The sequence below is a fragment of the Gossypium hirsutum genome, chromosome A10 (genome assembly GCF_007990345.1).
Source record: "Gossypium hirsutum isolate 1008001.06 chromosome A10, Gossypium_hirsutum_v2.1, whole genome shotgun sequence".
Classification (NCBI taxonomy): Eukaryota; Viridiplantae; Streptophyta; class Magnoliopsida; order Malvales; family Malvaceae; genus Gossypium; species Gossypium hirsutum.
In genome coordinates, this window is record NC_053433.1 from 83774738 (window position 1) to 83785751 (window position 11014).

Sequence of the window (11014 nt, forward strand, 5' to 3'; positions counted from 1 at the left end):
TGCTTAAAGTGTGGCAATGGATGTGTGCATGTCTAGGATTGGATCCGGGAAGAGCTTGGTACTTAAGCGGTCCTATAAGACTCACCTCCTCTTTTCTGGCTTCCTACCTGGTGCACAGCTTCCATTCACTTTAACTTAAAACAAGAACTGATTTTTGCTAAACTCTAAACAAAGAATTTAGATAAATACGTGTTTTTTTGAAACATCTCCATGTGACATACTAAATTCGGCCGTAACGTCTGGGCCGGGTTTGGAGTGTTACATTGTTAGTCTCGAGAGGGATAATAATATAACTTAGGGATTTCTACAGATCAAGTCAAATGAATAAATCGCCTGATTTAGAGTCAAATAACAAGTGAAGTCTAGGTGGATTTTTCCTTAGGTATTGTCTTAATTCAATCGATTTTCCAAAATTAATTCCCCAATTCTATTTTCTGTGAATTCTTAGTTTAGTTAATCAGTTAGTTAAAACAATCCCCATTATTCTTAGGTTAGATAATAAAAAGACAATCATTACTAGTATTTTTAGTTCCTTTGGGTTCGACAATCCAGTCTTGCTAAAACTATACTACTGTTCGATAGGTACACTTGCCTTCATCGTGATAATAGTTAGTTTCAAGAACGATTCATTATAAATTTATAAAGTTTATCACACAAAATCACGATCAAGTTTCTGGCGCCGTTGCCGGGGAACTAAGATATTAGGAACACTCAATTTTTATTACTTTAGCCGTTTATTTTTCTTGCAAGTTAATTTTATTTTATTTATATTATTTATTAATTCACTTTTTCTTTCTCTTGGCTGGTTTTTATAGTTTATAACAAGAAGAAACCCGTCAGGACCACTACTTTTTGACGAAGAAATCAATCGCACAGCTCACAAAAACCAAAGAGAAATAAGGCGGAGCTTAAGATACACAGGGAACGAGCAAGAGGACAATATTCAAACCACAACCGAGGAGATGTTAAAAACCAAGAAAATCTGCTACCTCCTGCAATTGCTGTTAATCAAAATCCTACTCCGTGAACTCTGTATGATTATGCTAAACCTAATTTAATAGGAACTGAGTCAAGTATAGTTAGGCCTGCTATTGCGAATAATTTTGAACTAAAACCTAACACTATTCAAATGATGTAGCAATTTGTTCAGTTTGATGGTTTGCAGGATGAGGATCCGAACACTCACTTGGCAAATTTCCTGGAATTTTGCGATACATTTAAAATTAATGGCATTTCTGATGATGTCATTCGTCTTCGGTTATTCCCTTTTTCGTTAAGGAATAAAGCTAAACAGTGGTTGAACTCGTTACCACGAGGGTCAATCACTACTTGGGAACAAATGACTGAAAATTTTTAATTAAAGTACTTTCCGCCGGTTAAAATGGCTAAATTTTGTAATGATATCTCTTCTTTTGTGCAGATAGATTTAGAGACACTCTACGATGCATGGGAGAGATACAAGGACCTTTTAAGGTTACTGCTTTGGCCATAGGTTCAAACGTTCCATAATAGCCTGAATCCTTCAACTTGACAGATGATTGATGCAACCGTTGGAGGAACTATCAATAATAAGACACCTGAGGCGGCTTACAAATTTATTGAAGAGATGTCACTGAATATCTATCAGTGGCAAGTTATGAGAACAAAGCCGACGAAAGCAGCCAGTGTTTTCAACCTCGACACAGTTAATATGCTATCTAACCAAGTAGAACTCTTAAATAAAAAGATTGACGGTTTTTGTGCTTCTACTCAGGTACATTCAGTGATGAGGTGCGATTCGAATGGTGGAAAAGCATGCACAGAATATCAACCCTTCAACCCTAGCATTCAGGAGGAACAAGTCCAATATATGGGCAACAATAACTCTAGATCCCAAAATAACCCATATAGCAATACTTACAATGCAGGTTGGAGGAACCACCTAAATTTTTCATGGGGAGGCCAAGGAAATCAGAGACCACCTCCAGGCTATCAACAACCACCCTACCAACAGGAAAAGAAGCCGAACCTTGAAGAGATGCTCTCAAAGTTTATATCGGTGTCAGAAACTCATTTTCAGAATACTGAGACAACACTTAAGAATCAACAAGCATCAATCTAAAGGCTCGAAACTCAGATTGGACAGCTTGCGAAGTTGATTTCTGAACGACCACAAGGTAGCTTGCCAAGAAACACAGAATCTAACCCAAGGGAGCAACTCAACGTGATTACTAGTCAAGATGAGGAAGGGTTAGTCACACCTGAACCAGAACCAAGGCAAGAAATTGAGATAAGCAAAGGTAAAGTTGAGGTAAACCACAATGAGCAGTGATAAACCGTAATTTATACATATTTTTACCCTATGTCTAACACATTTTATGGATGATTTCCTATTAGAATTGGTGAATTCGATGCTTCTAATGCTTTAATTTCATGTTTTATACTTAGGAGAGCATAGGAGAGCAAAAAGAACGAGAAACGGGCCAAAAATGGAGAAAATGGGCCAAAGTACGAAATCAACATGGCCTGGACCTCCTCACATGGGCAGATCACATGGCCGTGTCAATTTGGCAGGCTCCAACACGGCCTGAAGTAATCAAACACGGGCGTGTCCCTGCCGAGCCCAAGTTGGGTCCAATTTGAAAAAGGCTAATTTTGAAGGCTCTTAGGCATTCCAAAGCCTATAAATACACCCTAGAGGAGGAGAAAAGGGACACAGAGAATAGGGAGTAAGAAATTACTCCAAGGAAGCCGATTGATCCATCTCAGTAGCCGGATTCATCATCAAGACTGAAGATCTCTCCTCAATTTCCCTTCAGGAGTTTTGGGTTTTCTTTATGTTTTGTATTCTTTATCATTCTGAGATGTTTTCCTTTTTAGTTATGAACTAAAACCCCTAAATACCTAAGGGGAATGAAACTTAAGACGAATCTTGTTATTATTTTCTGGATCGTATGATGAATATTTAACTTGTTCTTAATTATGTGTTCTTAATTCTTGTTTTGATATCCCAGGATATGAATTCAAGATAAGCTCTTATTCAGTGGAGGAATAAACCCTGTCTAAGATACATTTGTCATAATTAAACGGAGGTGATTGCGCGCCTAGACATAGGGTGACAAGATTTTGATGGATTAGGGTGAAACCTAATAAGGGGATCTATAGATCGAGTTAATTCAACCCTAGGGTGTTAATTAGAGAAAAGTCTCAATTATTCAATCTAGGGATTAGACATTGTTAATCTTGAATAGGGATAATAACAAACTTACGGATATTTACAGAACAAGTTGAATGAATAAATCGTTCGATTTGGAGCCAGACTAACAAGTAAAGTCTAGGTGGATTTTTCCTTAGGTATTGTCTTAAGTCAATCGATTTTCCCCAAATGCAATTCCCCAATTATTTTCTTTGTGAGTTCTTAGTTTAGATAATTAGTTAGTTAAAACAAAAACCTCTCTATTCTTAGGCTAGATAATAAAAAGATAGTCATTACTAGTACTTTTAGTTTCTTTGGGTTCGACAATCCGGTCTTGCTAAAACTATACTATTGTTCGATAGGTACACTTGCCTACATTGCGATAATAGTTAGTTCATGAACGAGTAATTATAAATATTTAAAACCTATCACAAAATCTCGCGATCAAGCAGAAACTGTAAGTACAGAATACAATCCTCGTGTGCCATATCCTAATGCGACAAGGAAAGACCGCTCAGATGAACAATTTAGTAAATTCCTTAAACTCTTAAAAAAATTACATATTAACTTACCGTTTATTGAAGCTCTATCGCATATGCCAAACGCAATGAAATTTTTAAAGGAGCTTTTAGCAAATAAGCAGAAGTTGGACGAGGCTTCGCATGTGAAGCTAAACGCAGTTTGCTCAGCTATTCTACTGAATAAACTACCCAACAAATTAAAAGATCCAGGGAGTTTTACAATTCCTTGCTTAATTGGTAGTTAATAATGCATTAGCTGATTTAGAGGCCAGTATTAACGTCATGCCCTACAAAATGTTCAAACAATTAGGTCTGGCGAAACCCAAACAGATTAGGATGAGCATTCAATTAGCAGATAAAAGTATAAGATTTCCTAGGGGTATTATTGAAGATGTGCTAGTTAAAATTGATAAATTTATATTTCTCGTTGACTTCATTGTTCTAGACATAGAGGAGGATAGCAACACTCATTTGATATTAAGAAAGCCCTTTTTAGCAACTGCTAAAACGATTATTGATGTTGGCACAGGTGAGCTCACACTTCGTGTGGGAGACGAAGCAATCACCCTTCAAGCTCGCAATTCTGGAAACACATCGGAAATTGAAGGTGATCGTCTAAACCATTCTACTAAAACTGACAATATGGTGCAACCTACTTTGCAGGAAATGAGTCTGAAGGAAGTAGAGCCATTCTTAAGCAAAAGTAGAGGACCTATTCATGAAGAACGAATACTACGAATCGAGGAGTTAGATGAATGGCGGACGCATAAACCGAGAACACACGATAAACCAAAACTGCGCCAGAACGAGCTCAATATCTTTTCAAATCAACTTAAGGTTGGAGATAAAGTTTTATTAGATGTGGCAGATCCTCACATTGTCACTACCAAACTAAATGAAGAAGTCCCTCTTACGGTACTTAGCATTTTCCCATTCAGTACAATCGAGGTAAGTCATCCCGAGTTCGGCACTTTTAAGGTAAACAACACCTGTCTAAAACCTTATTTTGATAAGATGGATAGCAGGAATGAGGAGTACAAACTCCTCGAACCACCATGGCCATTCAATAGAAAGGTAAGTCGAGCTTAGACTATAAATAAGCACTTCTCGGGAGGCAACCCGAGCACTAACAATACTAATTTTTTTAAATTTTAGTACTTAACACCTAACTTATTAACGAAGATCTTGAATACAGGTTTTCCACACAGACACGGCCAAGCACACGGGCGTGCTTAGGACTGTATGGAAACAGGGCAAATATTTTCCCCAAACACAGGCTACGTTAAATAGCCACGACCATACGACATGGCCGTGGGTGAACCTACTAAAACAACACGGGCATTCGACACGTCCGTGTTGCAGAACCGTGGTTGAACTTGAGAAAACAGCACGGGCGTGGGACACACCCATGTCTAGCACCCGTGCTCGAACCTGCTAAATTAACAAGGGCGTGGGCATACATACACAGGCGTGGGAGAAGCGAACAAAGCCAAACACGGTCGTACGACACAGTCGTGTGCACCCATATGCCCAAGGAACATGGGCGTGGGCCAAATTGTCAAACGCGCCTAATTTTAAAAATTACGAAATGCACAGGTCAAGCTTAAAGCACACGGGTGTGCCCCACGGCCGTGTGCCCCAAATTCTCTATAAACACCTATTATTTATGTTATTTTAATTTTATCTCTATATTTTGAAATTATTTTTTATTTTATTTTATTTCCTTTTAATACTATTTTATTCTGAGTTTTTATAATTTTTATTCTTCGACTATTTCATTACGAGTAATTGTACTTCAGTATACCTCTTAAAGAGTTCCTGATTTTATCACAGTTATAAAGAGCTCCTCAGCTCATCATCACATAGGAACTAAAAACTCCACCGAGAAATGTTCTCCACGACTGCCATGTCTTGCTCGACCACGACCATAGCCAACTTCAGATATAATATTCTTTTGGCGCAGGAGTTATGGACTAATGAACCTCTACCACCGCCAGAGTATCCTCCTCCACCCTCACGGCGATTATTCTCCAAAAACTCTAGTTCAAGGAAATTCATTTATCACTTAGGAAGTTTTACTTCTCTCCTTATCTTATTTTCTTTTATAAATATATACATTTAGGGCAATGTATATCTTAAGTGTGGGGGGGATATTCATTTCACTATCAGAAAAAAACCCTTGAATGATTGCCTTATTCTCTTGAAAAGCTCCCATATCATGTTTAGGATAAATTTTGATTGATTTATGATTTTTATTGATATGTCTTGAATTAAAACATAGGCATTTATGCATTGAGGGTTTTAAACTTTAAGTCATTAAGGAATCAAGCATGATAAGTTGATTTTTGAAGAATTAAAAACTTTTAGGTTGTTTTCCCAACTTTAGGTATTATCTTGAGTTGGAATTCACAAGTTTAAACATCAAAAAGCCATAATTTTTGTGAGATCTTGAGCCTTTAGAGCATCTATTATTTCTTTCATGCTCACTTTCATTATGAGTGCGTCAGTATTGAATTGCTATTCTAGAACTTGCTTGATTATGCATGTCAAGACCACACCATTTGATTTGATATGTCAAAATGATACAGGCACTTAGGTTTAACCCACTCACTCCATAAAATCCTACCTTCACAGTTCACCCTTAGTGAACCCTCTTGAGCCTAACAACCCATTCATTGATTTACCCTCGATATTAACCCATAACTCATTATTGTTGGAATCCCCTAAATTAATTTGATCCCTATTTTTGTCGAGATTTGAGTTGGAATAATTGCTTAGCTATGTTTTATTCTTTTTTGTAATTTGACTTGTTCTTTAAAAAAAATGTATACATATTAGTAGTAGTGATCTTTTGAGCTAAAGAATTTAAATTCCATATTCTGAGAAAAAAGCTCTGTTGTACGATACTGATGACTAGTCATTTTTATAGTTAGGTAATTTTTCAATTCAATCTCGATTCTAACCCTTTCTTTCAGCTTGTGACCACACCCCCTAACCAATCCTCATTACAACCCTCTAAAGACCATTTGATTGATATATCATCTCAATTTATAGTGCTGGAGATTCAATTTTCATGCAAGCCTATGGTAATAACTTTTCATGTTGACTGATGAGTGCTAATTTCATTGCCCTTAAACACTTTGAGTGATTTGAGTGAATCTTTAGTGAGGATATCAAACTCTGTGAGATTTCAAATCGAGGTAACCACTTAAATAAGGGGAGATGCCTAAGTTTTGTATGATTAAATACTGAACTTGGAATGTTTGAAGCTCTAATGTTCTTTTAGTTGAATTCTCAATGTACGACTACTCATGAATTAGTTTGAGATATTTTTGATAGAGCTTATAAGTTGAGAAGAATTTATTTTGATTATGAGTTGAGAATTTTGCTTGAGGACAAGAAAATGCTTAAGTGTGGGGGTATTTGATAAACCGTAATTTATACATATTTTTAACCCTTGCTTAACACATTTTATGGATGATTTTTCTTAGAATTGGTGAATTCGATGCTCCTAATGCCTTAATTTCATGTTTTATACATAGGTGAGCATAGGAGAGCGAAAGAAATGAGAAACGGGCCAAAAACGGAGAAAATGGGCCAACGTACGAAATCAACACGGCCTGGACTTCCTCATATGGGTAGACCACACGGCCGCGTCAATTTGGCAGAATCGAAGCACGACTCACACGGGTAGAACACATGCTCGTGCCATTCTAATAGGCTCGAGCACAGCCTGAAGTAATCTCACACGTGCGTGTCCCTGCCGAGCCCAACTTGAGTTCAATTCTGAAAAGGCTAATTTTGAGGGCTTTTTGTAACACCCCAAACCCGGCCCAGACGTTACGGCTAAATTTGGCGTGTCATATTGAAGTGTTTTTGGAAAACCGTGTTCTCATTGAAAACCCTTCTTGATGTAAAACTCATTGGAGCATTATTGTAAAACTCATGTTTTAATTAAAAATCTTTGAAAAGAATATTTTCGTTATAGATTAAAGTGAATGGAAGCTGTGCACCAGGTAGGAAGCCAGAAAAGAGGAGGTGAGTCTATTGGATAGCTTAAGTACCAAGCTCTACATGGATCCGATCTTAGACATGCACACATCCATTGCCAAACTTAAAGCATATTACTTGTCCACGAACAACAAATTAAGTTTAAGTCCATTTAGAATATTTATTTCCTTTGAAAACATTTATGTTGCGGAAGCTTTGCTCGGTAATCGTGATATTTTGAAAATAAGTAACTTTTATAAAACGCGCCCTAGAGCTAACCAATTTAATAACCCAAAATATTAAAAATAATAAAAAGAGCGGCCTTATTACAACTTAAACCAGAATAAAAATAATCAAAATAATAAATGCGAAACTTATTTTAAAGAAAACAGAAACTTAATCTTCGTGGCCACTCTGAATCCCGCCTAGCTCCAAGTCCACCAACTAGGGCTCACCTGCAAGGATGGAAGAGAAATGGGGTGAGTTTGGAAAACCCAGTGTGTAAAGTATCCCAACCAGAGCCCAAATCGGTTCAAGCTTTACTGGGCCTATGCCCTATTCAGAAATCAGTGTTAACTGGGCCTTAGCCCATATCAATGTTAATCTGGGCCATAGCCCCTTACAGTATCAGAGTATATTGGGCCTAGCCCATATCAGTATTAATCTGGGCCGTAGCCCTATTACAAGTCAAGATATATTGGGCCTTGCCCATATGAACACAGTTGGGCCCATTTCAAAACAGTTGGCCCATAACAAAACAGTCTCATATGATTAATGCATGATAACCCCATCCAACCCTGCACTTGCCTCCGTCCATCCCTACACTTCCTGTGGGGAATAAATCACCCACGCCATCCCTACACTTACAGTGTTAGCACCGGTTGCGGCACTAACTATAATCTGCAACAAAGCTGCTAATATCAGAATATGTGGCACAGCTACCAGAACGGGTTCTTCCTCCATAACATAACCCAGATCCCATGCAACAGATATATATGTCATGGCATACAACAAACAGAATAGAATATCATGCATTTCAGTCAAAATTAACCCTAGGGGTATAACGGTCTTTTTGCACCTAGGGGTAAAATGGTAATTTTCAGACTTAGGGGTGTTTTAGTAAAATTCACTATTTTAGGGTTTACATACATCCTACATCTGTTAATGCATCAACAGAAACACTTACCGAGCGTCTTTACTGAATTGGGCCCGTTGGCCCATTAATTCATTTTTGGCCCATTAAGCCCAAATATACTGAAGTGCATGAAATTGCGCACTCTGCAATCATACCGCTTTAGATTACCAAAACTAACAAACAACCATCTCACGAGCGCTCGCACGCTCGCAAGTTCACAAAATGCTAGCTTTCTGGCATTTCGGCTTTTCGGCTTTTGCCGTTCTAGTCTATGAGTGGGTGTCGTTTACACACCTATTTTTTGACAAAACGTTGACGATTTCCACACACGAGTTTCCTACAATCAGTTACTAACACGTTAAACTATAAATCCATAACAACTTAACACATCAAACCCTTACCATATTTGGCCCTTAACACCTGAGGCACTAAAGTTCTTACCTTTGCCGAAAAATTGGACTAGATCTAATTCTGGTCGTTCCAAATATCCAAGCCCTCAATTAGTAGCCTTTAATCCACAGTAGAGCAAAAAAATCAAATAACACTACTAAACCCTTTTAGTTTAGTCGACAGGCACCCTATGCATATAGGGGTTTTCGGCTTTTCTTTAAATCCCGAAATAAAGAATGGAAATAAGATTCCGAGTACTTACCACCAATGATGTACTTGTCAAGAGCGTTTCAAACACTTCCCCAATCTCAGATCCAGAGTGAATCCAATCTTAGAATGCAAGTAGAGAATAGAATTAGATATTAATTCTCGAATCACTATGACTTATGAAGGTTTCGGCTTTTGTGAGTGATCAGTTAAGGTGATTGAATGGGAGAGGTTTTTTTTCTTTTATGATTGGTGAAGCAAAGAAGATGGGAAGATGATGATAAAAGAAAGGAGAGGAATGGTTTAATGGCTTCGGCATGAAGAATTAAGAGAGCAAGAGAATGAAAAAGATAAGAGAAAAAAATGAAGCCAAAAATAAATGGAACTTATTTGCTATGGCCGAATGAGTGTATTTCGGCATAGTAATTCTTTTTAAATTCCAATTCGCTAATTTGCACCTTGATTTTTGGCCAAATTCGAAGTTTGAATTTAATTCAAACTTCCAACCGACCAACAGCCTTATCCACCTGCTTGCACCGCTTCAGCATGCTGCCAAGAGTCCTGGTCAGACCCCAACTCCTTCCCCATGCGTGCAGCAAAACCCAACCTTGACTGTGCGAGATGAGGCTCAAACTCCAGACCTCATCTGCCCATGCGCCTTCGCCTGAGCTGCTGGCCACTGTACCACGCTTCTTTCTTTACTAATATAGGGTCACAATTAATGTTAAGCTGTAATAAAAATGAAATTTCGCCTGCTATACATCTCGAACTCGCGACCTTCTAACCCCACACCTACGCTTGTTGCCTACTGCCTAGATTGCCTATGGTAGCATAAAATTAAAATTTTTATAGTCTTAAATCGAACCCAAGCCTTTTCCCACACAATAAATCTATCGTAATTTATTTAAATTCCAATTCCCTAATTTGCTCCTTGATTTTTGGCCAAATTCGAAGTTTGAATTTCATTCAAACTCCTAACCGATCAGCAGCCTTATCGACCTGCTTGCACCGCTTCAGCATGCTGCCAAGAGTCCTAGTCAGACCCCAACTCCTTCCCCATGCGTGCAGTAAAAACCCAACCTTTCCTGCAAGATATGAGGCTCGAACTCCAGACCTCGTCTGCCCATGCGCCTTCACCTTTGCTGCTGGCCCCTCCACTATGCTTCTTTCTTTACTAATATAGGGTCATAATTAATGTTAACCTGTACCTGCTGAAGCCTTAGGTACTTGCGAAATAAAAATGAAATTTCGCCTGCTATACATCTCGAACACGCAACCTTCTAACCCCACACCTACGCTTCTTGCCACTGCACCGAAGTTCCTTTCATGTCTCGATCTTCTCATAATTATTTATAAACCTTACCTGCTTCAGTTCTGGCCCGTTTAAAAACATAAAACATGATTCGCCATCCCTTGGAATCGAACCCATAACCTCTCGATAGGCCTAGCACGCTACTGCCACTGCACTGAGCTCTTCTCATGATATAATCTACTCACAACTAATCTTAAGACTTATCTGCTGCAGTCCTGATTTGTTTAAAAAACAAAAGCTACTTACCAGACTCGAACCCCTAACCACATGCACACTCTTAACGC